Below are 21,483 nucleotides of genomic sequence, written 5' to 3' on the forward strand. Positions count from 1 at the left end.
TTTTCAAGAAACATTGGGCAAGCCAATAGCTTCATGGCTGAGACCTGGGCATTGTGAGACGGTCTGATGCTCTGCCTTCAATTGAATCTGCAAAGTGTTGTTATCGAGTTGGACGCTAGAGCCTTAGTCGATGCCCTTAATAGCACTACTTATGCCAATGCTGTGGTTTCTCCTTTATTTGATGACTGTAGGCAGTTAGTTGCCCACTTTTCCCGATGCTGTATCAGACACATTTACCATGAGGCCAACATATGCGCTGATAAGCTATCTAGATTAGGACTGGTGCAGTCTTTAGATTTTGTGTTGCATCACAATCTGCTTGTGGACTTGCTTCCTCTTATTGAGGCTAATAAGCATGGTTTGTACTCTAACAGGAGGTGCCCTGCACCTTATTCTGTTCTTTAGTTTTATTGATATTCCAGTTTACTAAAAAAAAAAAATAACATTATGATACTTGAATGAATCACATCCAACTTTGACTTCAACAGGTTAGACTTTACCACACACACCCAGTAGAAATGATTTCTTTCACATCCATAACATCTTCTTTACTGGGCATTGCAGCGTTGACAACTTCAATCTTGCATGGATGTGCATAGTATTGAAACACAAATTAAGATTGAATGAATTAAATTTTTTTTTTTAAGTGCTAAAGAGTTAAAAAGTTATAGTTTAAAAATAAGATGGTAAAAATTAATGTGAGATGAATTAGTAGTATTGCACTCCATTTTTGCCTCTTCTTAAAATTTGTTCCGAAAAATATTGCAATGTGAGAATTGTGCAATGTGGTATAAGATGAAGAGCTTGAAGTATTTTAGAAAATTAATGAGGCTGATGGCATTCTAATTCATTTAGGTTATATAATCTTGTCCCAAATAAGTGTGTCACATACAAAATGAGTGCAATGCACATTGTGAGGGTAGAATTTCCACAAATTTTTGATTCCATGGGGGGTTTGGCTTACTTCCAGTATTTTTTTAATTGAACACATTCTTTCTTTTATTTTAAATATACAATAACAAGTGATAGTGGGTTTTAATTTTCATATTTTATTTAGTTAATGGGTGATGTGACAGTTTTTAATTAAAACAAAAAGAGATTTTTTTTTAAAAAGTACTGGAGATAAGCCAAACCTATTCTATGGAGTCTAAAATATTAATACGGCTTAATTGGTGTTTAATGCATTTAGACCCCCATCATTTTTACTTAGGCTTTTGCACTTAAATCCAACAATAATTGGGACATGAAAAGCAAGAAATCTCTATTTTGCCATTCTTTGATTCTTTCATAGCCTTTTGGTTATGTTATTTTATTTTTTAATTTATGAAAGTCTTTTGGCCTCTTTCACACATTGAAAAATGAGTGTGAGTTAAAGAGGTTTAAAGCCTATGCTGTATATTCAAGAGTTAGGCCATTTTGTATATACTTTACTATAAGTTTCTTTAAAACCTTCTCCCTTCTTCCCATGTGTGTGTGCTAAAAATATTTAGTATTCTCAAAAAAAAAAAAAAAAAAAACTTCCACTTCTACAAAAATAACTATATAATTCTTTTTACTAGTAATTTACACACACACTCAGTTGAAATCCTAATGAACCCATAGAAACAGTGCACAAATTACTAACAGAATTTATTTGAACTTCTTGATGAAGTCATAGATGTGAGAACCGATTTCCTCTGCTCTTTCTTGGTTGATGAAGTGACCCACTCCTTCCATCACAACTGCTTCCTCCAAAAATGGCACATCTTTCTTGAAATCACCATTGTGTATGTATTCCTTTGTCCCCAGGGTGGTGTACATCATGTCCAAATCCCCCACTATGAACTTCACAGGTACCTTCACTTGGACTCCGATCTATTTTTCTGTGACCTCCCAGTTTCTGCAATAATCAGAAACTAATTCTCAAACGTTTGTTTTATGAATACCAAAGTACTAGGACATTTAATGTTAAGGAAGGCCAAGATTTAAGTTTCATGCTTATATTTTATGTGAACCGAAGATTTTGGTTCTTTTGCGGATTAAAAATGTGCCAAGTGAGCATCTTGGAAGAGCATATCTCCTTTTGAAATGAATCAATCTCATGTTTCATATTAAATATTACAAATCTAAGATATAGTCATTTAAAAAAACATGACTCTATACACAGTTAGATTTAAGAATTAAAACCTTAAACGTGAAATGGGCACCTAGAATTTGTTACATATCAAGTCTTAAGCATAAGAAATGTTTTGACATTTAGATTTTGAAACATTTTCATTGCAATTTGTAACATACTGGTCAATTGCTCGGTAGTAGTTCAATCCTCCAGTGAAGCCTTTTTGGTCAAATTTTGTGACATAATAAGTAAGCTCTTCTTCTGAAAGCCAAGAGGGCAAGGAAATTGAAGCATTGGTACGGATTCTAAATGCATTTCCTTTAGGGAAGCAGGGTGGACCTAGTTTTCGAATTGAGAAAATGGTCTTGACTACATTTACTGTACCTATTTCAGCAATCTCAGCTTCAATTTCTCCTGGTGCGTGCAACAGATACAAAAATATCAAAGTAAAATTGGGTGGTGATATAAGATATTAGTTACCAAGTTTTGGTTTTCAATTTTCAGAGTCCAAGATTAGCCTCTTACAACTTGGAATGTAACGTGCACTAAAGTCTAAGCCTAAAAATCTTGAGCAAGAATCATAACAAAGCAAATAATGTGACTTAGAGAGCCTTTGCTCAAATCAAACAAGTGATAGGCCAAAACCGAATTGACCCATTGTGATAAATTAATTGATTAATTAGCCAAGTTTATTAATTAATCGAATTAACATGCAAAGCGCGTGGTAGCACAAACAAATCACCAAATAACTAAATATGCAACAGAAAATAAATGACACGGTGATTTGTTTACGAATGGGGAAAACCTACACGGCAAAAACCCTTCGGAGTGATTTTCAGGTTTCTACTCCCGAAATTCCACTATTATCACAACAAGCGGTTATAAGTAAAGGAATCCCAGTACCTTATACCAACCTACAGTTGAATCCTTACCCCAATACCTAATTGGACTTGTTCTGTAGTGACAATTTCCCCTTGTGATGCATGGCTCCCAAGTACGTGACTAACCAATTGCACGGATCCCAGTACGCGACTTCAATCACCAACTATAGAAGGTTGTTGGCTATAAAGTTCTTCAGTTCATCCACACGATGAAGATCAAGAAGATGCTTGGTCACAAAACCCTACGGTGCACAAACACAACAACTTCTTCAAAAGAGATGAACAAGGGAAAAATTTTGTCTTCGGTTACAAATTGCTTGAACAAATTTTGCTCAACACTTGTGTAACTTGTGTACACTATGACGGCTCTTAAAATAATCCTTTTATATGTCTAGGGTTGTGAGAAAAGAAAGTCCAAACACATAATCACGGATTAGAGTCAAAACAGAACTAGAATTCTATTTTTCATAAAACTCGATAGATTCCTATCTGTTGAGATGCTATCAAGTAGCTGTCGAGTCACAAGACTGGAACAGCTTCTTAAGCTCGATGGATAGCTAGCTGTCGAGCTTTAATGAACTGCACTTCTTCAACTTGAATCTTAGACAGACTTGCATGTCTTCAACACTTGATCTTGAAACATAGTTTCTTGAAGTATTAAACACATCCTAGATCTACCCAAGTACAAGTAAAGTGCGTTTTGTCAAAGGATAAGCCAATTACATAAAATAATGACATATGTTCCTAACAATCTACCCCTTTGGCAATCTGTGACAAAACCATAGCAAACAAATGAAAATATGAGAGAAGTCATAAATCACTCAACTTATATTCACTTGTTGAATACAATAAAATCTATCCTAACACAAACTCTTGAAAAATTTTGCAAGAAGAGAGTTTACGACAAGTAGACTTTGACAACCTGTATTTCTAAAACACTTTAAACAAAACTTATCAAGACATCTTTGTGTGAAACAGAAATAATAGATTGCATATAAGAATAAGAAATATGTGTATAAAGATAGAAAAGAAACAACACATGTAAAGGCAGGGGAAAGAAACATATATCAACATATATAAAGAAGATAAGTACAATGTATGTCAAAAGTGGTCACAAGACTCATGTACAAGAATAAATGTATCTAAAATAGAGAAAAGAAAAAGATACAAGTAATCCTCACTACATCCCTCAAGATATCAACACTCCCCTTAACTAAAATGTCCTATACTAAATCTCCTCCTAAGAATGACTACTCTCATATCCAAAACTACTTCCCCTTTTTGTCATGAGTGACAAAGGGTAAGAGTGTCAAGTAGACATTTCATTGGTAGAGCTAGCATCTCCATCATCATCATCTGAAGCATCATCGTCATCACCACCATCATCATCCTCATCCTCATAATCAGATGCCACTAGAGAAGGTGGTGGTAGAGAAGCCTCAGGAGCATAACCACCCATGGTCGCCTGTCGCCATGCAATACGACTAACACAAACGTTTACCTGATAAAAGTCTATAGAGAGTGTATCAAGACGAGCCTCCATGCGCTGCAACTGAGCCATGACGTCACCTAGAGTCACATCGCTCATAGAAGTGGAAGGAGCAGATGGGGATGGAGCAGAACGAGATGGAGCTAAACAGGAGGGAGGAGTTGCTGAATCCGATTGCCATGACCTAAATTGCACCTCGCTACGTTTAACAGTAGCATAGTCTATGGCACACATGACAGAAAAATGGTCGGAAGAGGGAAAGGGAACAGAAAAATGGCATAGAATTCGCATGGTAGCCGAAGGAAAAATGAGCTTATCACAAGTAACCATATCCCTATACACATCTAAGATAGAAAGAATAAAATGTGAAGGAAAATTTATAGTGGGGTGCTCTAATAAAGCCTATAAAAATTGAGCACGAGGCTCTGCGATAGAGTTATAGTAAGAGAGTAGGTGCTAAATAAAAGTCATCACCATGTTCATGAATCTAGGACCTTTAGCAAAGGCCTTACATGGTGTAAACTGATGATCACCCAATCTACGAGACGCTCACAGAAGGCGGAAATCATCTCGTCATTGGACACAGTCCTCAGACGCTCATAACCGGGGTAGTCAAGATGCTCTACCCTCGAAACATGAAGTACATCCGCAACAAGCTACGTTGTGACTACAATGCGCATACCTCGAACGCGAGTAGAAAAAAGAGGTACTAAAAAATCGAATCCATGCATGTTGGAGTAACACTCCAGGATCAGCATGGATGGACAAGTGATCAGGAAGTTACACAGTGACTCCCATCCCCGACTGTGAATAACAGTGGGAAGGTCAGTGTCGGCGAAGTCCGCCAAAATGACTCAGCGTTCCGAATGAACACCTCATCGAGAAAAGTTCTCCGAGAAGTCCTTTCGGGCATCCTTATCATGAAACCGAATATAAGAAGGAGTAGGATCAGAAAAAGATGATGCCCCGGAATGAGGAGGGTTCTGGGCTGGAGCAAGTTTACGCTTAGGTGCTATAAACACGACTAATGTAAACAGAAAGAGAGGGAGAGAAAGAGAGATAATCAGAAAAGTCCCAAAGCAATTCAAATATAACAAGTATATTGAAAAGAGAGTACGTATGCATGGGGAATGCATGAACATGTGATATGCAAAAGAAATTGCGTCGTGGGCTCAGCCTAATCCAATCCTACCAGCACACAATCAATTTGCACACATTTAAATGCATGATAATATGTTATAATGCTTATGTTATGCAATGCATGAGATTTTAAACTCATTTAATGAAAAACCCATCCCAAAAATTTCAACAACAACTCATTAATTTTGAAAAAGCCCAAAATTTTTCAAAAACCCCAAAACCTAGGTCTAAATGCATGAAAAATGAGAGAAAAAGAACTCATACCAAGTGATTAGAAGCAAGGAAAGGCCGAAAATCACGTGGGTTGAAGGTTTAGAGGGAGAAGAAAGTGTTTGGGAGGTGAATAAGCGTGGATAGATCGAGAGAGATCAAGGAAATAAGAACCGGATCGCAAAAAACCTATATATAGATCCTCAGTAATTCTCAACAGATAAAGGTGTCGAGACATCTATCGAGAAAGGTGTTGAAAAACACAACGTCAATAGATACAGCTATCGAGAAACAAAGTAAGGACACAAGAACAGAAGCTCAATCGATCCACCAGCTGTCGAGAAGCTATTGAGGGTCCAGGAACTTTCTCGATCGGTCCACCTATCTGTCGAGATTGCGATAAGAACAAAGCTTAAGAGCTCGACAGATAGCTAGGTGTCGAGGAGGTGTCAAGATAGCTTAAAAACCGTTTTTCAAGAAGGGAAAAACACAAATATGAATGCAATCAAGCATACAACTCAACCAAAGATCCAGTCAACATTTTAATCTCTCAAAATCATCTCTCAACAAAAATATTAAGCACAATGATCCCAAAAACACACACACACACAAGACAAGTCTAACCAATTTTATATTTCAAAAATAGGTTAAGACAGTTTAGTGAGCATACATTAATACATGTAAAACCTTGTGATGGTCAAATCACATTGTACCTACACATGTATCAAGAGTAACAAAGAATATTGCGTGTTGTGTGTGAAAAACATCGCAATATTGCAAAGTGTATACTTGTTATGATGATTTGAGATATGAGAAAATCAATTTAACTCACACACAATCATAACTATTTGATAGGAACTGTGACCTATGAGGGACATCCTATAACTCCCTTATCTCCTAGAATATATGCTTGCAATCATATTTAAAGCATTTTTTATCTTTTTGCTTTTCATTTTCTTTGCATATTTTTGTTTAAGCAAATCATGCATGGGCATGTAAGAGAGAGAGAGAAAAGAAATACCCAATGATGGTAAGCATTTGACATTCCAATTTTGCTATGCCGAAGCACACAAATGTCATTAGCATTGCACTTTTGCAATGCCGAAACATACAAGTGTCATTTCATGATTGGCAGGCAACAGTGGTGAGAGGGTTATTTATACATTTCTCTTAGGATTTTTTAGTCCTTCCCGTCAAAAAGTGTGATACGAGTGTTAAGTACAAGAGATCACTTAATCTTACTCATTACAAACAAGAGCCACAAAACTCACTTGCTTAGTTGTGCATAGAGATGCTTATCTAAGTTACAAAAGATATAAAGTTTAGAAAACTTTGTTTCAATGGCCATCCAAGGTACACAAGTACCAATGTACACAAGCACATACTATTTTTGTATTTTTCTGATTTTGATTTTTCAAATTTTTTATTTTTTTATTTTTATATGAAAAACAAAACAAAGAAAAACTAAAAAATAACCAAACAAAAACATGTTAAACAAAGCAAAGCGTAAAAACTAGATGCAAATGCATGAGGAAGAAGGAGGAGAGAAAGAGATCAATCCATGGAGATAACATCAATGTTTTGACGAAGGAATTCAAAACGTTTGCTGTCAAGAGGTTTGGTGAACGAGTCATCCATCTGATCATCGGTGTGAACAAACTCAAGAGTGAGAATACAATCTTCGACAAGCTCCCTAATGAAGTGATGTCGAATCTCTATGTGTTTGGTTTGAGAATGTTGAACTGGATTTGTAGAGATGTTGATGGCACTGGTATTGTCACAATAGATGGTGAGATGTTCTTGATAAATACCATAATCATGAAGGAGTTTTTGCATTCATAGGAGTTGGGTAAAATAACTACCGGTAGTGATGTACTCAGCTTCTGCAGTGGATAACAAGATGGAGTTATACTTTTTGCTCATCCAAAAGACAAGATTGTTACCCACATAAAAACAACCCCCCGATGTACTCTCTCTATCATTAGCATTCCTAGCCCAATTGGCATCAGAATATCCAACTAAGACATCATTTGTGTCCTTGCTATACCACACACCGAACTCAGCAGTGGTTTTGACATACTTTATAATTCTTTTTAAAGCAGTCATATGGGATTCTTTGGAATTAGTCTGATATCTAGCACACACTCCAACACTGTAACTAATATCAGGTCTACTAGCAGTAAGGTAAAGAAGACTTCCTATCATGCTTCTATATAGGGAAGAATCTACACTTTTACCTAATAAGTCCACAATGAGTTTAACATTTGGGCTCATAGGGGTTCTAACAGAACTAGCAAATTCCAAACCAAACTTTTTCACAAGATTCTTAGCATATTTAGATTGTGATAGGAGTATACCTGAATCTTGTTGACAAATCTGCAATCCAAGGAAGTGAGTTAGCTCTCCAATCATGCTCATTTCGAACTCGACTTGCATGAGTTTTGAGAAGCCATGAGCAAGTTCATCCTTAGTCGACCCAAAGATAATATCATCAACATAAACTTGAGCAACTATCAACTCGCTATCTTCCTTTTTGATGAAGAGAATCTGATCAACTGTTCCTCTTGTGAACCCATGTGACACCAAGTATTGTGTGAGCCTCTGAAGCTTTGAATCCTTGATAGCCTTTGTTCCCTCATAGATTGTTTGGAGAATGGTCCATGCTTCCTTAGCAGTTTCAGTGGAGGATATCTTCTTGAACTCCTCATTGATGACTGCACTGAATAAGGCATTCAATGCTCTACTGTTGAAGTTTGCCGCCTTGATCTTGGCATCATCCCAATCAGCCGACGCTTCTATAGGCTTTCCAGCCTAATTCCACAGCTTGCCACACTTTTTCATCTAAAGACTACAAGAAAGCTTTCATGCATACATTCCAATATAATGACAATTTCCCCTTTTGATGCACGGCTCCCAAGTACGTGACTAACCAATTGCAAGGATCTCAGTACGCGACTTCAATCACCAATTAGAGAAGGTTGTTGGCTGCAAAGTTCTTCAGTTCATCTACACGATGAAGATCAAGATGATGCTTGGTCACAAAACCCTACGATGCACAAACACAGCAACTTCTTTAGAAGAGATGAACAAGGTCAAAACTTTGTCTCCGGTTATAAATTGCTTGAACACACTTTGTTCAACACTTGTGTAACTTGTGTACACTATGACGGCCCTTAAAATAATCCTTTTATATATCTAGGATTGTGGGAAAAGAAAACCCAAACACATAATTACGGATTAGAGTCAAAACAGAACTGGAATTTTGTTTTTCATGAAGTTCAATAGATACATGTCTGTAAAGATGCTATCAAGCAGCTATTGAGCCACGTGGCTAGAACAGCTTCTTAAGCTTGATGGATAGCTAGTTGTTGAGTTTTAATGAACAACACTTCTTCAGCTTGAATCTTGGACAGACTTGCATGTCTTCAACACTTGATCTTGAAACACAGTTTCTTGAAATATTAAACACATCCTAGATCTACCCAAATACAAGTAAAGTGCGTTTTGTCAAAGGATAAACCAATTAGCTCCTAACAAGTGACTCACATATGTCCTAACAACAAGCATGCTTACCTAATTATTTCAGCTTTTTCATAGAAACTAGGCACCAAAGAGGTAAATGGGATTAAAGAAATAAGAATTTATACTAAAACATGATCATTTAAGCATACAAGAAGCCAAATCTGGTTATTTTAACAAAACAAGAACCTAAAATCTGCATATATAGTAGTCATCTCCAAAGAAACCTCGCATTCTATCCATTGGCTTCATTTATGGACGCCTTAGCATGAATGGAACACTAAGGCACACAAATGCCTTCACTCTTTCAAGCCTAAACATGCACAAGTACCAACCCATGATGGCTCCCCAATCATGTGCTACAAGAAACACTTGCTCCACACCCAGAGAATCAATGAGAGCAACAAGGTCATTGAAAATGTGATCGCAGGTGTAGCTAGTGATGGAAGTTGGTGTATCAGTGTCACCGAAGCCCCGGAGATCTGGTGCTACAGCATGGTATCCAAGTGAGCCTAAAGCATGAATCTGGTGGCGTCAGGAGTACCAAAGCTCAGGGAAGCCATGGAGGAATAGTACTACTGGGCCTTGTCCTTTTTCTACTATGTGCATTTTGATGCCATTGACACTCACAATCCTATGATCTATCCCCTCCGTACCTGTCTCTCTTAGTCTAAGAAGTAAAAACTCTTTTTTTCTCTTGTTCTTTCGCATGAGCTTAAGCTTCATGGGGTGGTGGAAGTAGCTAGCTAGTGCATTTAAAGAGAGGTGTTATGAACAGTACAAGAGTTAATGTAGAGCACAAAAAAGTTGAGTCTCTAATTAAATAACTTTGCTACTACTTTTGGGAAGGCCTAGCGTGGCTTTTCAAGGCAAAGGACTGTCGAGGAAGAACACAGTAATATAACATTAATGCTGGAGCACACGTTAGATTGGTTTAACAAGGAACTTCTCCGAGAAGGTATGTCCATATCAGGATTACATGTAATAATACATGATGGCATTTTTTAAACTTTAAACTCACGTACATTTATTCACCAAAAAAAAACTTCGAAAGCGTAAGTCTATGCCAATTTTGTGAAGACATTATTAAACCATCTATAGCTTATAGCTAATGGGATGGGCCAAAATACAATGATGATTCAATGTGTGTCTTTTCCCATTTCAGTTTTAAACAATGGTGATATTCATAAAATTAGAAATTTCAACCATGGGATTTGTTCCTCTTAGTAACTCTGCTATTGACACAAATTTCAAACTTTAATTTTTATTTTTGCAATTTCTTGTTCCTCTTATCAACTCTGCTATTGACACAAAATTTCACTCTCTTTAATTTTTATTTTTGCAATTTGTTGTTGGCAAGTTGTAATTGGTTGACAATTATTTTTACATAAGCCTACCATTAAAGGCATGTTTAGTATACTGAATGAAGATTACTACAAGAATTGTAATATTTATTATTAAGAATAAAATGTGTTGTGATAGAATAACTAAATCTGTTCATAAGTTTGGTTATGAGTAGTAACATTAGAATATAAATTAAGATTTATTTTATGAAATATCTTACTCAAAGAATTATATTTCTTCAAAGAATTATATTTCTTTAAATATATATATATATATATATATTATATTGAGAGAGAAATGAGTTATTTTTTTATGGTTTTTTATTTTTATAATTATTACTTGTATATGACAAGTTTGTTTACTTGAATATATATTAATTTTAGAAATTATTGCACTTGCTAAAGAATAGCTACTACAATTTTTTAAAGAATAATAGCTATTCCTCATTTTGAAAAATAGCTATTCATAAGGAATGACTATTTCATGTAGTGTAAAAATAACTAACTAAAGAATAGCTAAACCATAAGAATAGCTATTACATTACAATGTCTATTACAGTCTACTAAATATTTACCACTGATGAAGTGTAAATCGTCAGTCTTTGTAAGTGCGTCAAGATGGAGCCGAGTCCTCGTCTACGTCTCTGCAAATATGGTAAGATAGCTCCCTTAAGGTGGTCACCGGTGTAGTATCTGCCACAATGTCTCTGATACCAAAGTTAGTATAAGAAAGCTTTTAGAGAATAACACAGAATATCAAAGTAACTATGAGTGCTTTTCGGTGTAACTATGTACCCTGTGTTGGTGCTGTGAGGGCTTTATATATGTTTCCACAGCTACTAGTCGTTGTGGCTGTTATTGTGGTTTGAATGTCTCTCTTGGTAATGCTTCATGCTTAGTAATATGGGCTTTAAAGGGCTTCCAATGGTCTATACAGCTGGTCTTGTAACTGTCCGTGGCATTATTGACTGCATTGAATGGCTTCATTACCTTCGTCAGTGACGTGGATATATCGACGGAGATATTTGATTAGCTCATCTGAGAGAACGGTCTTGTCAGTCTTGATGAGTTCATCCAAGGAAGTTGAGTTCGTCAGTCCCATCTGTTACCCCTCGAGTTCTGTGGTCATGACGATCAAAGAAGATGAAAGGTTTTCGGGCTGGACATGACTCTTGGGGTCTCGCTCTGCATTTAATGCATGGTAGCGGCGCCACACGTGTCGTGGCCACGTGGCGTGTTCTGATAAGTGGAGTTAATACTTCAATTGTGTGACTCTTGGGTTTCCCGTTGATCTTTAGTTTTTGTGTCTTGGTTTTTAAACTTCCCTTCTTTTCAGTTCCCCCTTCACTTTTCCCAATCTCTTAATCATTGCTTTATGCTTCTTCTTCTCCACCTTGCTCTTGCGATTTTCTTCGAACCTTCTACATTCTGTGACTGAGCTGTGGTTGCTTCCTTTTAAGGTATGTTTCTCTTTTTCTTTTCCTTCATTTTCTCTATGGCATAGATAAGTAGTGCTTGATCTCTGATTTTTCTTTTGTTGCTTCCTTTTTCTTTTTTTTTTTGTGTTGGGGATTTTTAGGACAATTTTCCCTTTTCCCTTGTTCTTTAATTTTCCATGGTTAGTAGCTCTGAGATTAGGATAGCCTACCATTCAATTTCCTTTCTTTTTGCTCATTTGTGTGGTTCCTTAGGTGTTTCCCATAGCTTTGCCCCTTTAGTTGGAGGGTTTGTTTTTGGAAGTAATGGCTTGAGCATTGCGTTGGCAGATTTGCTTCCCTTACCCAGTCAATCGCTTGAGGGGTTAGCGATTAGGTAGGGAGTGATGTCTGAAGTGAGATCAAGTGAGGTTGAGACCAAGTTGTCATCTAGTGATGACCCGGTGGAGGGGGATACTGCCGTCTCTGCCCCTCGAGAGGTTAGGGCATTCCATGCCCTTGAAGAGGGGTGTGGTTTGGATGGTGAGACACTTTCTAGGTTTAAGGGTAGATTCCAATTCCCAGATAGGGTTAGGGTTCGTCTACCCTGTGAGGAGGAACGAGCTTACCACTTCTTCCCTGGGGAGGTATGCTTCTACGAGGCTGCCTTCTTGTGTGGGCTTAGATTCCCCATCCACCCATTTATTATGGAGCTTTTAGGCCATTTTGGTATTGCTACCGGGCAACTTATACCTAATTTGTGGAGGATAGTGGTCAGCTGTATGGGGATATGGCTGGCTGCTACGAACGAAGACATGATTAAAGTGGACGAGCTTGTCTACTAGTACCGTTTAAAGGAGTCTAAGGAGCATGGTATTATAAGCTGGTGCCTTGGGAGAGGAGGACTAGGATCGTTCAAGACCTGACTTCATCCTTCAGATACTGGAAGTCCTAGTTCTTTTTTGTTTCTGGGGATGATTGGGAGACTCCCTTTAATTAGGTTTGGGGAGAACCCCAAAATTAGGTGTGTCATTATTTCTTCTAGTCCATTAATTTTCATCATGTTTATTTTATCGTCACTAACTCTTTTGCCCAATGTCTTGTACAGTTAAGAGATGACCCAAGCTTAAAAGTAAGTACAAGGAACGCATTAAGAAGGCCATCGAGTACGCGAAGACGATCGAGGATTTTGATGATCTAGTGGACCCGCAAACTTTTGCCTTCTATTGCCTTGGTCCAGAACCATCTGCCTTTGTCTTGTTCGTATTTTTCCTTTTGCATGATCTCTGCTTGCTTCATTCCTTTAATCATTTCTTCCATGTTAGTACCTTGTACTTAGTCAAATTTTCTGTTGTGGTTCGTACCTTTGTTGAAAGGTGGTAACCTGTCAGTGACTTACTCCCGCCCAGAAGGAGTCCCATTTACTTAACCAATTTTTGACCTATTTAAGGGATCATCAGTAACTTACATCCGTCTAGGCGGAATCTTGTTACTTAGCCAATTTTTGGCCTATGCCCTTTTAAGGGATTTGTCAGTAACTTACATCTGTCTAGGCGGAATCTTGTTACTTAGACATTTTTCTGCGACTTACACCCTCTTAAGGGATTTTGTCGTTCATTGGCTTCTCAGTAGCTTACATCCGTCTAGGCACAAAATCTTGTTACTTAGCCAATTTTTTGGCTTTTAAGTTGCTAGGTTTGCTTGTATTGAGTCATTGGCTAAATAGTTCTTTTATTGCTTTCAAAAATGAATACAATTGTCTGTTACATCTATTGGTGGTACATCTTCAAGTGCTCAATGTTCCATGGTCGTGGAAGTCTAACTGCCTTGTCTAGAATAATGGATGACTCGGTAAGGTCCTTCCCAGGTTGGGCCGAGTTTCCCTTGGGTAGGGTTTTTGGTTGCTGGGGTGACTTTGCATAGGACGAGGTCACCTATGTCAAGCCATCTGAGCTTCACTCTCTTGTTGTAGTAATCAACCATCTTCTGTTGGTACTTCATCATCTTGTTAGAGGCTCCGTCTTTGACTTCATCTAGGCAGTCCAGGTTGACTCTTAGTTAATCGTCATTGCTGTCCTCGTGGAACATCTCTCGTCTAGTACTATTTATTCCCATTTCGATAGGGATTACTGCCACAGTGCCGTAAGTGAGTCTGAAGGGGGTTTCCCTTGTTGAGGTTCTTGCTATAGTCTTGTAAGCCCACAAGACATTGGGTAATTCTTCTAGCCAGGCCCCCTTAGCGTCATCCAACCTGGCTTTGATGACCTTGAGTAATGTTTAATTAGTCACCTCTGTCTGGTCGTTTGCTTGTGGATGTCTCGGGACTAGTTCTTGATCCCTAGACTTGAACAAAAATCCCTAAAGCCTTGGCTGTCGAGCTGCTACTCATTACCTGATATGATCATCCCTGGAATCTCGAACATGCAAATTATGTTTCTCCATAAAAAGCTTTGGATTCTTGCTTCGATGATAGTTGCTAATGCCTCCACTTTAACCCATTTTGTGAAGTAATCAATAGCGACCAGTCCTGTCCTTTACCTTGGGGCAATGGGCCGATGATGTCGATTCCCCATTGTGCAAATGGCCAAGGGGAGGCTATCGTTGTCAATCTCTCGATTGGAAGGTGTTGGACATTCCCAAACCTTTGGCACTTGTCGCACTTCTTGACAAGCTCCCTCGCATCTACCTGCATAGTAGGCCAAAAGTAACCTGTTCTGATAAATTTACTTACCAAGGACTTGGGGCCTACATTGTCTCCGCAAAGCCCTTCATGGATCTCTTCTAGGATATACTTGGCTTCTTCTTCGTCGACGCACTTCAAATAGGGCATGGAGAAGCCTCTCTTGTACAGGGTGTCATTCAGGATCGTGAATCTGGCTGCTCTCTTCCTAACCTTCCTGGCTTTCCTGAGGTCCTGTGGGAGGCGTCCATCTTGGAGGAAAGCTATGATCGGGGTCATCCAACTATTTGTACTCTGGATTGCAAATGTAGAGACTTCTTCAATGTTGGGGTGTTTCTGGACTTTCATCTCTGAGCCCAAGCTCATTGATCTTTTTTCTGACAATGCTAGCTTCATGATTTCATCTGCTATCATGTTCTAGCTTCTGGGGATCTGCACAAATTCCACTCTATCAAACTCCTGTGTCAAATGCTTCGTCAGCCTGAGGTATTTTTGCATTCTTTCCTCCTTTACTTCATACTCCTCCTTTATCTGCCCTATTACCAGCTTGGAATCGCTCTGGAGGAGCAGGTTTTTAGCTCCTAGTGCTTTTTCAACCCTTAGCCCCGTCAATATTCCTTCGTACTTAGCTTCATTATTAATGGCTAGGAATTTTAGTTGAACTCCATATTTAAGCATTTCTCCGTCTGGGGTAGTGATGACAACCCCTACTCCTCCCCTCCTTTAAGCTGACGAACCATCGGTTTGTATCGTCCACTGTTATGTCTTATCGGGATGGCTGTCCTCATCTGGAAGGGTGAACTAGGCGATGAAGTCCGCTAAAGCCTGCGTTTTAATAGCTGTCCTAGGGTGGTATTCAATGTCAAATTGGCTAAGCTCGATCGCCCATTAGACCATTTTTCATGCTGCCTCGGGCTTATTCATGGACTTCTTGATGGGTTGGTCCATCATTACCAGGATTGGGTTCACCTGAAAATAAGATCGCAGTTTACGTGAAGCTACTATTAACGCGAATGCAATCTTCTCGATCCTTGGGTACTTGGCTTCTGCCTTTTGGAAAGCTTGGCTGACGTAGTAAACTAGGAGCTGTTTCCTGTCCTCTTCTCGAATTAAGGTTGCGCTCACTACTATGGCTGATACTGCCATATACAAATACAGGTTTTCTCCCTCCTTGGACAGACTTAGGAGGGGTGGATTGCTCAGATAACGCTTGAGTTCTTGAAATGCTGCCTCACATTCGTCAGTCCAGGCAAAGACCTACTTCAATGTCTTGAAGAAGGGTAAGCATTTGTTTGTCGTTTTAGAGACGAACTTGTTGAGTGCTACTATCCTTCCTGTGAGCTTCTAGACTTCTTTGATGGTCTTTGGCGACGTTATGTCAAGTATGGCTCGCACCTTCTTCGAGTTTGCTTTTATCCCCTTTTTGGACACCATGAACCCCAAGAATTTCCCTGAGGCTACTCCAAAGGCACACTTACTGGGGTTTAACTTCATCTGGTACTGTCTAAATGTGGCAAATGTTTCTTTAAGGTCATCCAGGTGAGCAAGCCCTTCTTTACTCTTGACGAGCATATCATCCACATATACCTCCACGTTTCTTCTTATCTGCTTGTTGAACATTTTATTAACTAACTTCTGGTAGGTTTCTCCTGTATTTTTCAGTTCGAAGGGCATTACCTTATAGCAATATAGCCCTTGGCTCATGATAAAAGCAGTTTTCTCTTGGTCTTCTTTGGCCATTTTGATCTGATTGTATCCCGAGAACGCATCCATGAATGTTAGTAACTTATGCCCTGTTGTAAAGTCCACTAGCTGGTCTATTCTTGGCAGAGGGAAACTGTCTTTTGGGCAAGTTTTATTCAGGTCTGTGAAGTCTACGCACATCCTCCATTTTCCATTCGCTTTCTTCACCAAGACGACATTGGCGAGCCAATCTGGGTAATAAACTTCTCGAATAAAGCCTACTAACAATAGCTCGTTAACCTCGTCCGTAACTGCTTGATTCTGTTTTGGAGCGAAAACTCGTCGTCTCTATTTAATGGGCTTCTTCTCGGGGTCCACATTTAGCTTGTGTTCGATGACCTTTGGGGATATACCTAGCATATCCTCGTGGCTCCATATGAAAACATCCAAGTTCTCTTTAAGGAACTGGACAAGTCTCGTCTTCATATCGAGACTCAATGTCGTCCCTATCCTAGTCATCTTTGTTGTTTCTCCTTCGACTAGCTCCACTGTTTCTAGGGCTTCCACTTTGTCTTCTTCCTTCTCCTCGATCATCCATGTATGGTTCTCTTTGGCAGCTAACACGGCCTGATAACATTCCCTATCTAGTACTTGATCTCCTTTTACCTCGCCCACACCGTTTTCTGTTGGGAACTTTACCTTTAAGCAATAGGTGGACGTGGTTGCTTTCCAGCGGTTGAGTGTGGGTCTCCCAATGATCACATTGTAAGATGAAAGACAATCTACCACCAAGAAGTCCAATTGACGAGTCAACTGCCTCGGGTGAGTCCCCACTATAACCGTCAACGTCACTATGCCTTTAAGATATACCCTGTCTCCACTAATGCTGACGAGGGAGGAGTCAAATGGGCGTAGCCTTCCTGGATCTAGCTTCACCTGCTGAAAAGCGGAGAGGTAGATGATTTCTACAGAGCTGCCATTATCCACGAGGATTCTCCTAGTATTGAATCCTTCTATCATGAGCATTATTACCAGGGGGTTGTCATGAGGCTGCTTTACTCCTCTAGCATCCTCTTTCGAAAAAATCATGTCCCGGTCCGTCCATCTTTGCTTGAGTGGGGGTATTCTATGGACGTTGTTCACCTGCCTCTGACATGCTTTCCTGAGGGATTTGAACAACCCACCTGCGGATGGGCCACCTGTAATCATTTTTATCTCCCCAATCACACTTGGCGAAGGCTGGGACATGTGATCCTCGTCCCTGGGTGAAGATTCGCGTTGGCTTTTGTTGTCATGTTTGAACCTACTGGATTCCCCCTTTTTCACATACTTCTTCAATTTCCCTTTTCGTATAAGTTCCTCTATTTGCTCCTTTAGGTCCTTACAATCCTCTGTGTAGTGGCCGTGATCCTTGTGGAACCCGCAATACTTCTTTTTGCTGTGCATGTTGTAATGGCCTTGGCCATTTGAGGTAGCGCTCATCCTTAATTTGCACCAAAATTTTGTCAACATGCATAACTAAATGAGTGAATTTTACTGTTCGAGGAGTTTTTTCGTCTTTCGTTTTACTCCCGTCACTAGTCTGACGATCTGGGCACTCCCTTTTTCGTCCTCTACGATCATCTTCCTTCCTTTCCTTGTCTCCTATCTTTTCCACGTCCTTTATGGCAGCTAAAGCATCTTCAGCATTCATGTACTTCTGTGCCTTCAGGAGCATCTCTGCCATCGTCTTAGGAGGATTCTTCGCGAGTGAAACCATAAACTCTTCGGACTTCAAACCAACTTTAAAGGTTGTCAACTGCACCTCGTCGTCAGCTTCGTCAACCTCTAGAGTCTCCCAAGTAAAGCTTTTCACGTACGACCTCAAGGTTTCTTTTTCTCCTTGTCTAATAGTGAGTAAGTGGTCTGTTAGCCTCTTCAGGCATTGTCTCCAGACGAAGTGGTGCAAAAAGGCATTGCCCAACTGCTCGAAGCTGTCGATGGACGATATTGGTAACTTTGTGAACCATTCCCATGCAGCTCCTTTAAGAATGGTGGAGAAGGAACAACACAGTATTTCATCAGGAGGCTATTGAAGGCCTAGTGTCGTCTTGAAGGTGTTGAGGTGGTCCAGGGGGTCATTAAGTCCATCAAATGGCTCAAGCTGAGGCAATCGAAATTTCGGTGGCACAGGGCATTCCAAGATTGCCGTGGTGAAAGGCGAATCTGTTGTCTAGACCATTCTATCCAGGCTTCGGTTTGTTTTCCTCCTAATGGAGTTCCTCAGCTCGTCCATCTCCTTTCTCATCTCCCAGAGGAGATTTGAGTTTGGTTCATCTGGTGTAGTTGGTCCTCGACGGTCGTTCCTTCTATGGCTATCTCCATCATCCTCTTAATTGGCTTTAGACCAGTTCTCCTCCTGTTGAAGCCGTAACCTCATTTCCTAATTATGTCTGGTGAGCTCTTCAATGCTAGTTGCAAGAGCCTGGACTTCCAGGGCTAATGCTGCAAAATCCTAGTTGGACTCCATCTGAATGTAGATGTTAATTGGAAACTCCGTTTTCGAACCTAAGTACGAAAATATCATTCCCACAGATGGCGCCAAACTGGTGAAGTGCAAATCGTTAGTCTTTGTAAGTGCGTCTAGATGGAGCTGAGTCCTCGTCTACATCAAATATGGTAAGATGGCTCCCTTGAGGTGGTCACCGATGTGGTGCCTGCCACAATGTTACCGATGCTAAAGTCAGTATAAGGAAGCCTTTCGAGAATAACACAAAATATCAGAGTAACTATGAGTGCTTTTTGGTGTAACTATGTACCTTGTGTTGGTTCTGTGAAGGCTTTATATATGTTTCCACAACTACTAGCCATTGTGCCTGTTATTGTGGTTTGAATGCCTCTCTTGGTAACGCTTCATGCTCAATAATGTGGGCTTTGATGGGCTTCCAATGGTTTATACAGCTGGTCTTGTAACCGTCCGTAGCATTATTGACTGCATTGAATGGCTTCATTACCTTCGTCAATGATGTGGATATATCGACGGAAATATTTGATTAGCTAGTCTGAGAGAACGGTCTCGTCGGTCTTGATGAGATCGTCCAGGGAAGTTGAGTTCATCAGTCCCATCAACTACCGTTCACAATTTATCACTTTAGCAAATTATAGGAAAAAAAAGTTGTTATTAAACCTATTCTTAATTTATATGTGCATTCTGGTTATCTTATCCCTATTTCTAAGGGGTAGAACCCATCAATTTTCCCCTCACCTATATTTCTATTTAGGAAGGAAAGTAAAATCAAGCCCCTTCATTTATATATTACTAAAAGCTAAAGCATAGCGTTTAATGCTGCTGCTCTCACGTTGCATCATATCAACTACCACGTTATTTTTTTTTTTTATAAATATAATTTGTCCTACAATTTTAAAATGGGTTTTTAGAATTTTCAGTCCTATAAATGCAGCCCACTACTTATTTATTTACTTCCACCATCACCCTATAATAAATCAAAGCTGAAGCGTAGCGTTTAATGCTGCTGCTGCTTTCACATTACGCCACATTAGCTACCAAGTCATTTTTTCTTTTATAAATATAATTTGTCCTACAATTTTAAAATGGTTTTTTACAATTTTTAGTCCTATAAATGTAGCCCACTACTTATTTATTTACTTCCACTATCATCCCATAATAAATCCAGCCCACTATTTATTTATTTATTCCCACTATTACTCTATAATAAATCTGTATAATTAATCCAATCCACCTCTTATTTATTTAGTTCCACTATCAGGCCCAACTCAAAGCCTTTTCAGTTCAGCTTTAGGGTTTTGTGTGAACCTTTTTAGCTTATTATTAAAAAAAAAAAAAAAAAAAAAAAAAAAAAAAAGAAAAAACGACAACAACGTTGAAACCTTTCAAGCTTTAGGGTTTTTTTTTTTTTTTTCCCAATTTTCCTATAATTGTTTTTAACATTTATTTTTTTTAATATTTACCCTTCTCCAACCTTTCTCTCTCCCTTACCATTTCATCTCCCCACTACTTATTCAATCTTTATCTCTCCCTTACCTTTTCATCTCCCCACTACCCTCTACATTAATATCATTCTTCCTCTTTCCCTTTATCTTCCTTTATTTTTGTCTCTTCTTATTCACACTCTCTTACTATAAATTTGTCACTATCTCTTCTATTCTATGCATAGTTTTCCCTCACCAAAAAAATGGTTCTCTCTAAAGTTTTTGGTGGATTTTTTTATTTATTTTTCTTGCATCTCTATTTTAGGTTAATAATTTTTTATATTCTTCAAAACTCTATTTTGGGTTAATGCAATTTAGTTTTGTTTTTTAAATTGTTGTTGTTGTTGTTGGTTTTTTTTTTTTTTTCCTCTCTCTCTCTTTGATTGTTAAATTTTATCCTATTGTGTTCTAAAGAATTAAATATAGCATATAAAAATATAATATTATTCTATTGCATAGCATGATTTGGATAATTTGGTATTTATTTTATTACATAGCATGATTTTTCATAGTGCTCAATTTAGATGTTAAACTATGAGACTTTACTAATTTTTATTTATTTTATAATCTTTTGTGATGGACAAAGTACTCTTAATAGTTGTATTAGAAGTACTATATAATGCCATTCATTTAAAGAAAAGCAAAGGTTAGCCAAATGAAAATAATTGGATAGGTGACAAATTTTAACTTTTGCAATTTTATTTTAATTATTATTATCTTATAACAATGCCTGTATAGAAATTTAATTCTTTGATTTTGCTAATAATTGTTTATTTGATAATATTTTTTGGGTGGCCGAAATTATAATTTCTACAAAGAAAATAACCTTAATAGATTATCAAAAACAAAATTTTATCCTAATATTGGTTCAATTAATCATTGTTAAGTTTTATTAATTTTTTTTAGTTTACGTTTTTTTGATGTTTTGGATTGTTCCTATATTACATTTATGATTGTTCCTATAATAAATATAAATATAATTACGAAATACATTTCTCATTATTAGATTAGTTTAAATTGTAATTTTTTTTTTAATAA

General features: G+C 38.3%; 1 pseudogene; it reads right to left on the minus strand.

Annotated features, from left to right (window-relative positions):
* Window positions 1-1,538: 1,538 nt before the first annotated feature.
* Window positions 1,539-11,779, minus strand: LOC126728068 (uncharacterized; annotated as a pseudogene).
* Window positions 11,780-21,483: the final 9,704 nt, after the last annotated feature.

This window comes from Quercus robur, chromosome 5, assembly GCF_932294415.1.
Source record: "Quercus robur chromosome 5, dhQueRobu3.1, whole genome shotgun sequence".
In the NCBI taxonomy this organism is placed as follows: Eukaryota; Viridiplantae; Streptophyta; class Magnoliopsida; order Fagales; family Fagaceae; genus Quercus; species Quercus robur.